Below are 9,558 nucleotides of genomic sequence, written 5' to 3' on the forward strand. Positions count from 1 at the left end.
TGGAAAGTCTGTTTACCCCAACCTAGAAGCTAAATCTAGTGTAAAAACAAATATTTTTGACGTGAATTCAACACCCTTCCAGAGATGCAACTACTGAAGTCACTCGTGTTCATCTGTATTTTCTGCCTTTAAATCTAAAGGCTTTTTTTATTTAATAAGCAGGTTCAATCACTGGATAGATCATTAGGTATTTATCCTGCAAGTGGAGGGCTTAACCTTCCCTTGGGCAGTACCTTGTCCGGTTTTTGAAAATTAGGTGTCTCTCTCGGCTCTTTATCGACCTGTGTCATCACAGGGAAAAAACGATCCTTTGAACCGGGGCTGGGGCGTGCGCCGCGGTCCCTGGCGCCCTCACCTGGCCGCCACGGGAACTGCAGCAGAGGCCCGCGCGGGCTCCAGGACCAGGGACAGCGCTCGCGACCGCGCCCCGGCCGGCTCCTGGGGAGCATGGGGACCCCGAGGGCGTCGCGAGGAAGCGCCTCGCGTTCCAGGCCGCGTGCTCGCCGCCTCCGCACACTCCCTCACGCACACCCTGGTGCGGAGGCGCACAGGAGCCTGCCCTTCCCTTTCTCCCAGGCGCGAGCTGCCGCGCCCCTCCCGACCCACAATGGCACACCTGCGCGCCACCGTGGGGGCACCTGCGACGCCGCCCACCGTGTTCCTGCAGCCGCCTCTCCGCCGAGACCCTTTCGCTCCGTGTGCAGATCACAGAGCCGCACCTACGCGCCTGGGGACCTCTGTGATCCCTACCACAGCCTCCGGAGGCGGATCTTGCAAGAGTTGTACGTCAGCCACAGCTGATGGGGAAACTGAGGCTTGCAGACAGCAGACCCAGCTTGACCGACCTCAGTTCCCTTCACACCTGCACCCAGCTCAGTAACAGCAACTGCCGGTTCCGAGACCCCGTAACACAACATTCTCCTTCGTGGGTCCTTGTGACCACCCTGTAAATTAGAGGCCACCAACACCCCCCACTCACAGGTCCCAGGAAACTGAAGTCCTGGGGGGGCTAACCCAGGTCAGTGGAAGTAGAAGTAGCTGTGAAGACCCTCTGAGGTCTTAGCCCTACTCTGACTCACTCTCAGGCACACATCTGCTGAGAGGAAAGTCCTTCAAACAGGACACACTGCTCTGCCTGACACCCTTGGAGACCTGAAAGCCTCCTGTACCTCAGAGCTTGGGTGGGGTGCTGGCATGGAGTGCCACATCACTCACTGAGGAACCCCTGTCTCCCCACCCTTAAAAGCTATTCCCCAAGCACCTCCCCAAGGCACACAGTAGGTGCTTAATTAATATTTAATATGCATCTGAAGCCCTGCCTTCCAGGAGCCAGAGCCCTAAGTGCCTAACCACACAGCCTGGGCACAGCAGGGCAGAGTGAGCTAGGGGACAAGGGCACAGGCACGAGCCCCGGAGAGTAGGGTTCCAGCCCAGCCCCGAAGGGTATCACTCAGTTCCCTCACCTGAACAAAGGAGAGATACTAGCAGTGTGAGAGGAGCACTGAATGAGATAATGCACAAGGAGAATTTAGCACAGTGCCTTGTGCCCACGAGGGGCTTGCAGGTTGGTGGATGCCAATGCTCTTGCCAGTCTATGGGGTCTTCTTTGGTGTGAACAAAGCCCAGAAGCCCCTGCTGAGTTATGACCTCATTTCCCACAAGGATGAATCAGGCTACAGCATGCACAGTAGGCAAGTATGGTCGAGGGCAGGACAAGAGGGGGAGGGCAGTCATCCTTGGTGGGGCCGGAGAGTCGAGGAGCCAGTCTCTGCAACACCCCTGCCCCCTTCCCCCAGATTCAGAGCAGCCTCCTGGTCTGAGCACAGCTGGCACTCCATCACTGCGCAGTGAACCGACGAGGTTCTGGGTGGGCTCTGAACAAGAAGAAAGAGGAACTAATTGTGTCCCTATCAGAACACATAGAGGGGCTGGCATCATCCAGGACTTGGAGCCAGAGACACCTGTGCTGGAATCCTTGCCTTGTTACGTCCTGGTTGGTGATTTGGGGCCATTGTCATCACCTCGTAACCTCAGTTTCTTTATCTGTAAAAGGGGATGACGATGGTAATGATAGTACTGATCTAAAGGGACTGTTCTAAGATTCAGTATAAAGTGCTCATCCCTGGCGTAGATGGCCCCAATAAATGGGGACTGTCTTTAGTACCGTTCTAGACACACCCTGACACAGCCCCGGGCTGGAAGCAGGCCCCAGCTCTGCCCCTGGCTCAGTGTTCTGCAGGCAGCACGTTCCTATCCCTCTGGGTCCACTTCCTTCTCTGGATAATGAGGGCTCTCCAACGCTCCTGCTCAGGCTGACTTTCTGGGGCAGCCTGGCCCCATGGGCGGGGAGGCCTCCAGGGAACAGCTCTGCCCCTCTGCCTGTCACTCAGTAGGGAGAAGGGAGCTGTTTTCCCATGGCAGGGAGGGAGGTGGCATCATTAGGAGTTCTAGAGCACTGACCCCCCTAGTTCACCTGACCTCTGCCCTGTTCCCACACACACCTCTCAGAACCTGCCTCATGCGATCCTGTGGCTCTGGTCCTCAGGAAGGCCAGGGTAGTGTGAGAGGTTGGGGGTGGGAGATACCTGCATTTGGAGCCCAGTACAAAGACCAGCCGTGCACCCCGAGACCCCTCTCTTCACCTCTCTGGAGCTCAGTCTCAAAGCTGGGAGGAGAATAACAACCACCACAGAGTTCTAGCAGCCCCGAGAGCTCTGGCGCGCAGTGAGGCAACCCAGATGTGAGAGCCCTTTGTGAATTGCCACCAATGGGCGTAATCATAATAATTATTATCTGGAAAACGAGGGGGGTGGACCAGCTGATCGCCACGGGCTCCTTTCCAGCACTGATGCTGAGGATTTCTCCTTTTCCAAGCTGGGAGTCCGTGCACAGAGGGGGGCTGGGGATGCCAGGGTCTGTGGGATCGTTTGTCCCCGGGAACCCCTGCCAGCAAATCTTCCCCACTTGTCCTCTCTGCCCAACACATCCCAGGGCAGCGACGGGGAAGGGGAAAGAGAAAGGGAGGGAGAAGGAGCTGGGAGGCGGAGGGCCAGGTCTGGGTCCTACAGTCCCAGAATTTGAGCCCCACTCCTGGCTTGGCCCAAAACTGCTCCCCACTCCCTAGGACATGGCCCACCCCTCTCTATTGTGCCCTCCCCTCCCCGCCATTCAGTACCCCAAAAGAGGTTAGAAGGGGAATCAGAGAGCCCTTCATTCAAACCTCAGCTCCAACCTCATACCCAGCGGGCGACCTTGAGCTATTTCACCTCCGTGAACCTCAGTGGGCCTAACAATGGGTGTTCTGAGGATTCAATAGACAGACGCAAGAAAAGTGCTTAGCACAGAGCCCTGCACACAGCAAGGACTCAATTAATGCCCCCCACCTGTGTTCTGTCATGCCGCCCCCATTCCGCTTCTCCCCTGCCAGAGCCTTCCTGCAGTCCTTGCCAGTTCCCTCCCAGCTGGCACGGGGCAGGCCTGACAGTGCGGCACAGGGATCAGGGCGGGGGGCCATGGAAGCTACGTCTCCAGCTGGGGAGGGCTGTGGGCCTTCCTGGTGACTGGGACAAATGAGGACTCTGCCCCAGGGGCTCTGTCTGGTCCTGTGTCTGGGGCATCCCTACCTACACATCTCAAGTGGAAAGCAGGTACTGAGTGGGGCAAGGCTGAGCCCACCAACCCAGAATCTTCTCCACTGTGGCTTCCATAACCTGCCGGCCAGGCAGGCACAGGGACACAGCAGTCTGTGGGGTCGGGGTGGGGGAAACGGTGTCCTTCTGGGCCTCAGCAATGAGGAGGTGACATCAGGGTTGGGAGCTTGCCCACCATCAGCCGGGGCCTCACGGGGGCGGCCCCACTGCAGGTCAGTGACCCACCCTATTTCTGAGAAGGAAGAAACAGGGCTGCCCCAGGAACTCCGTCTCTGAGCTTGCCAACAGAGATTCCCAAGGTCACTCTCCATCACCTCTGAGAGCCCTAACTCAGAGGAGTGGGGCCTTGGAGAGGCTACCCCCTCCAAGCTAGGGGCGGGGGTAGCCCCCTGAAGACTGGGGGATAATTCAGAAGCAGAGCAGAGGGCTGGACCCACATACCTGGCCTCTCCACTCCCCCGACAGCCTGGCTGCAGCAAGGATGTGGCTCCTGTGGCCTTGAGAAGGGCACGGCCTCTCTGGTGGCTCAAGAACCTGCCCTCATCCGCTGTCACCCTCGCCGCACCCCAGGAGCCCCAACTTCCCAGGGGAGCCTGGAGAATAACTAGCTGCCAGAAGCAGTAGGATTCCTCCAGAGACACGCCTGAGGCTCACAGGGCAAGGTCAGCAGCTGAGGCCCGCGCGACGACGCTGCAAAGGCGGAACCGCAAGCAGCCGCTGTGCAGAGGAAGGGAGGCTGGGGGCGGGGGGGGGTTCGCATACTTCCAGCTACCAGCGTGGGGCAGAGGAGGAACAAGGTGGCCCGACTTCCCGCACAATGACAGCCCCCTGGCCCCTTGGCCACTCGCTCCCTGGGTTGATTGCCTGCCCCCAGGTGGAAGATGCTGGAGCCCCTCCGCCCCCTACGCGGAGAATGAGCCAAGGCAACAGGCAGTGAAGCCAGACTGACAGAGCAGGGGAGGGTGGAGAGCTGTGCCAGGCTAGCGCCTCACTCCTGCCAGTGGGCTGGCCAAGGACCCAAGGTCGGCCCGCAGAAGGCTCGAGCAGTTTCCCATTGGCTTTCAGGAATAGGCGAACTCGTCAGCCTGGCATTCAAGGCCTGCAATAAACTGACTCCAACTGGCTGAAGCCAAACCGTGTCCTGGTCACCACCTCCCAGCCGCTGCCCACCGCCGCGGTCACACCACCAATCTCCCCAGCCCTGCTGCCACGCCTAACTGCACCCGCAGCCATCATGGCCATTTGCTGACCACCTACGGCGTGCCAGGCACGGTCTCCCAAGCGGGGCAGCAGCCATCTCGCCAGAGGACAGCCACACCAACTGCCTTGGAAACCTGAAGCCGTGGAAACATTCCTACTCCCCCAAACCACTGAAGACAAGGCTTTTTTCCCTTGTGATAAAATCTGAAGTTAAAAAAAAATTCTCCATTTTTTTCTGGTGTTTGTTATGTCTTCTGCGCATTCATATTTGGTTTTTTTAAAAGCAGCTCTCAGCCATCGTGTCTGATCTGCACAAACAACACTCCCAGGTGGGCAGGCAAACTAGAACTTGTTGTTCCCCTTTTATGAAGGAAATGAGGCACAGAGAGAGCAAGTGACTTGCCCAAAGTCACACAGCAGAGACCGAACAAGACTCCGCTTAGTCCCCAGTAAACACCCAGGGTGAACACGGTGCCATCCCGGGAACTTGCCTGCATTCAGTCTTCTGCACCCTTGAAACAACCCCATCAGGTATGTAAAGTGGGCGACCCCCACTTTACAGATGACGAGACAGCTCATAGAAATGGGGTGCTTTGCCCTACCTTGCACAGCTCGTGGCATAATCAGAATCTGAACTCAGATCTTCTTCCAAAAGTGGGGACGCAAAGGGAGAGGGACCCCGCATTGGCATTTACTAATGGAGTAGGCAACGTGACACCTCTTTGAGCCTCAACTTCTCACCGTAACACTTACCACACCAGGTTGGCCCGGAGGATGCCACCCAGCCCTGCACCTGTCACAGCCTCTGGGACACATGACACGCTCAGTGATTAGCAAGGGAGCCAGCCCATGGCAGGAGCACACAGGTTTGGCTCCTTCCTTCCAGGGCAAAGGCCGGTATCCCAGTGGGGTGTCTCCCCATCCACACCCTTCACGCCCTTCTGCCTCTTCTCCCTTCTGCCTCTTTGCCTGCAAATGCTACTCTTTAATCCTAAGATTAGCCAGAGCTTTTGGGGACCACAAACATACCAACAGATGCAAACTACATGTGTAGCCCCCATCCTCAGGTCCCCCTCTCTGGCTCTGGATAGCAACCCCTGCTTGACTAGCATAAACCTAGAGTTTCCAATCCACAAGGGGCCTTTAGCCAAGGGCCCCTTCTTGTGCCAGGCTGCCCAGCACAGCCAAACTTCCTCTCCTCATTGGCACAGGGATGCCACCTCACACCTCACACTCCCTGGCCAGGCTGAACTGTCTTCCAGACTTGGAGATGGGCCCAGGGAGGGAAAGCGGATTGCCCGGGGTCACACAGCCAGCAGCAGGAGGGCCAGGCTTGGATTCAGAACAAGCATTCTGGCAAGCCCTGGGTGAGTGGCCAGGGGAGAAAGGCAAAGCCCACAGGGTCCCACCTGGCACTAGTCTGCCCTGGAGAACTTCATCGGCACCCACCGGAGGCAGCTGCTTCCCAGCAATACTGGCCCCTCAGAAGCACAGACAGGGCTGCCACAACCCAGCCCAGCAGAGGGAGGGTTCCCCTCCCTTCACACCAGCAGGCCCCCAGCCTTGCTGGGAGGTAAAGAAGAACCTGGGACTTGGCAAGGCCTCCTGGCAAAGGGAAGGGAACCTCAGGGATCCTTGGCACCTGGTATGGGGGGAGGGTCCTGTCTTAGGAGTGGCCTGTGTAGTGACACCTTCAGGGGCAGCAGAGACAGCCCAGGGAGGTTCCTCTGGCAACCTGGCAGGTGTGTGTGTGTGTAGGGGTGAGAGAGGGAGTGTGTGGGGGGAGGGCAGTGGCAGGAAAGAATGGTCCGTTAAGGGGAAACATCAGTTTCCCAGTATTTGTGGGGCCAGCCAAGCTGGGTTCACATGAAGTTGAAGAGAGAAGGTGACGCTGTGCTGGGGGGTGGCCAGAGGGCCCCCTCACCCTTCTGGAATGAAGCTGATGTGGTGCACGTGAGTGGGTACCCTGGGCCTGGGCCGGGGGTGTGTGTGTCTGCCGCTTCCTGCTCTAGGCGTGGGGCTTCCTTGGGTGTGGAGGCCCCGTGAATGCCCCTGGAGGAGACAGCGGAAGCAGATGACAGGCGATGAGGCTCCGGTGGAGGCTCCCCTTGCTGACAACAACCCCCGTCTCTGTGTGGACACGACATCTGAATGGCGTGTCTCTCGGTGCTGGTGGAGTGGGTGGGAGTCGAGGGCGGGGGTCTCCGCCCGGGGCGCCTGTGTGTTCTTGCGTCTGGGTCTCAGGGTACTTGTGAGTCGAGCCGTGTTTGTGTCTGCGTCTGGCTGTGCGCGGCTCTGTTGTTTGCGCAGCCTGTGACAGCCAGGACAAAAGGCCTCTGCAGACAGGTAGTGTGGAAGACAGTCCTGCCCCCGGAGTCCTCACAGGGCCTCTGGGCTGTGGACCAGGACAGGCTGGGAGGGGGCTGGAGAACAGGGTCTCCGGGCTCCCTAATCCCAGAGACACTGAGGCCTGAACAGCAGAGACCCCAGGGCCAAAGAGGACCACCTCTGCGTTTCAAGAGGCTGCAGGAAGAATCCTTGTCTCAGGGTGGAGCACGGGCACCGGCCAGGCAGGCATCCAGGGGTGAAGGGAGAGGCTTTGCCCAAGGAAGGCTGTGAGCTGGGCAGGGACAAGGCTGGGAACCGCCATGGCCACGTGAAGCAGCGGCAGCGAGTGTAGATCTAGGAAGGGCAGAGGGTCTGAGTCCTGGGCCCTGAGAAAGGGGAAGTGCTTTCCTCAACATGACCCAGTTTCATGCTTTCGTCCCGATGCCCTCCGGGGGAGGGAGGCCGCCTGTGGACCTCTCTGACCCCACCACTGACCCCACTGTGGCGCTGGCTGAGGACTCAGATTGTGGGGCTTTGGGGAGCTCAGCCTCTCAGAGACTCCGTTTCTTCATCTGTGCGGTGCGGACCCTGCCCCCACCCTGAAGCGGTGCTGTGGATGGAAGGCACTGGCCCCACCTGAGGATTCATCATCGCCCTGGAATCCTTCCCACCACCAAGGCACCTCATCCTTTTGCCAGACTCTCCGTTGCTAGGGGGGCTCAGAGCCAGGCTGAGGTCCTGGACAGAGGAATGGGGGGAACCCCAGCCCGGCTCTGCAAGACCATCACCTCCTTCAGTTACTGCTGCCCTCAGGCCCCCTGCCAGGCCCAGACAACCCATGGGTACCATTGCCCGCTGGTCCCTCTCACCAGCTAGGAGGGCCCGCGAGCTTGTTCCTGAAAGCCGGGGCTCTCAGGAAGAAGGGAGGCTGCCCTGGGGCCGGGTGGCGAGTGGCGCTGCCCTGGGGGAGGGATTTCCCTTCTGCCCTTCTCGTCTGCTTCAGTCCTGACCTAGCTTCTCTCAGGCCCAGGACTTTGGCAGGGAGGGGAAGGACGCTGGCGGGCGGATGCCAACGTGCCATGTGTGAGGGGGGGTGTCTCCCCATGTGCCCCCAGGAGGGACTCTGGGTCCCGCACAGGTGGGGTCTGTGGAGGGGGGTGCTCCCCTCCCCGGCCGGCGTGCGCGCACGGGGCCCCTTTCCCCAGCCCGCGCCCGGAGGGTGGGCACCTCCACACCGCGGGCACGGGACCGCCCTGTGGATTCCCACCGAGCCCTCAGAGGCTGCGGGGCCGGGAGAGGCGACCAGGGGGCGCCCGAGCGGGTGACGCGCGCGCCCCGCTGGGCGGCGGGTCGGGGAGCCGGGCGCGGAGGCGCGTGTCCCGGGGGAGCAAGGACGCCGTCGCCTCGGGGCTCAGGGCGCCTCCTCCCGCCGCGGGCCCTCGGGAGCAGGAACGCGCCCACTTCTCCGCCGCCCTCCACGGAGCCCCAGGCGCCCCCTCCTCGGGGCGCGCGGAAAACACGACTCCCCACCCACGCGGGGGGTGGGACCCGAGCCCTTCGGCCGCGGCCCGGGCGCCCCCCACGGGCGGGGGTCCCCGCCAGCTCAGCCCGGGGCTGCCCCTCGCCCGCGCCGGCCCCGCGGCCCCTCCCGCGCGCGCGTCCCCCCGCCGGCCCGGCCCTGCGCCCCGCGCCCCGCGCCCCGCGCCCCGCGGGCGTCGCGGCTGGCGGCCGAGGGGCGCCGAGGGGGGCCGGGGCGCCGCGTCCCTTCCCCGCGGGGCCGCACCCCGGGCGGGGCGACTCACCGCGGCCCGGCCGGGGCGTGCTGGGCTCGGGCTCCGGAGCCCGCGGCCGCCGCTGCAGCTCTGCCCGGACGCGCTCGGCGCTCGCAGCCGCCGCCGCAGTTCGGGGAGGGGGCGTCACGTGACCGCGCGCGGCGCCCCGCCGCCCCCCTCACTGCGGAGCCCGGCGCCGGCGCGCGCCGCGGAGGCCCCCGCCGCGCCCCCGAGACGGCCCCGCGGCCGCCCGCACCCCCATTTCACAGGTGCGGAGACTGAGCGCCCGCGGGCCGGCGCGGCCGGGCTGTCCTGGGCCCGGGAGGGGACGCGCCCGCCCCAGCGGCTCAGGCCCGCGTGGGAAGGTGGGGCTTGCGCCCCCGGCCCCCGGGGCCCCCCTGCCCGCCCGCGGGGAAGGAACGGGCGCGCGGCTGAGCCCGAGGACGCCGCCCCGCGCCGCGTCCCCCGAGGCCCGCGGCGACCCTCCCCGGGCGACCCGCCCCTCCTGGAGCCGCGCCGGGCAGCGCGGGGTCGGGGGCGCGCGAGCCCCGGTCACGCGCTCGTGGAGTTGAGGGGCGACGGCCGGAGGAAGTTGGGGTCAGGACGAG

General features: G+C 62.2%; 1 protein-coding gene across 1 annotated transcript in view; it reads right to left on the reverse strand.

The window, feature by feature from the left end:
* Positions 1–8,995, reverse strand: part of RAP1GAP (RAP1 GTPase activating protein) — a 59,241-nt gene extending 50,246 nt beyond the window's left edge. The window contains exon 1 of the mRNA XM_054691066.1: positions 8,981–8,995. The gene's annotated coding sequence lies outside the window, so the exon portion shown is untranslated. The remainder of the gene's footprint in view (positions 1–8,980) is intronic.
* Positions 8,996–9,558: the final 563 nt, after the last annotated feature.

Source organism: Talpa occidentalis, unplaced genomic scaffold (assembly GCF_014898055.3).
Source record: "Talpa occidentalis isolate TD23 unplaced genomic scaffold, MPIMG_talOcc4v2.1 talOcc4.9, whole genome shotgun sequence".
NCBI lineage: Eukaryota > Metazoa > Chordata > Mammalia > Eulipotyphla > Talpidae > Talpa > Talpa occidentalis.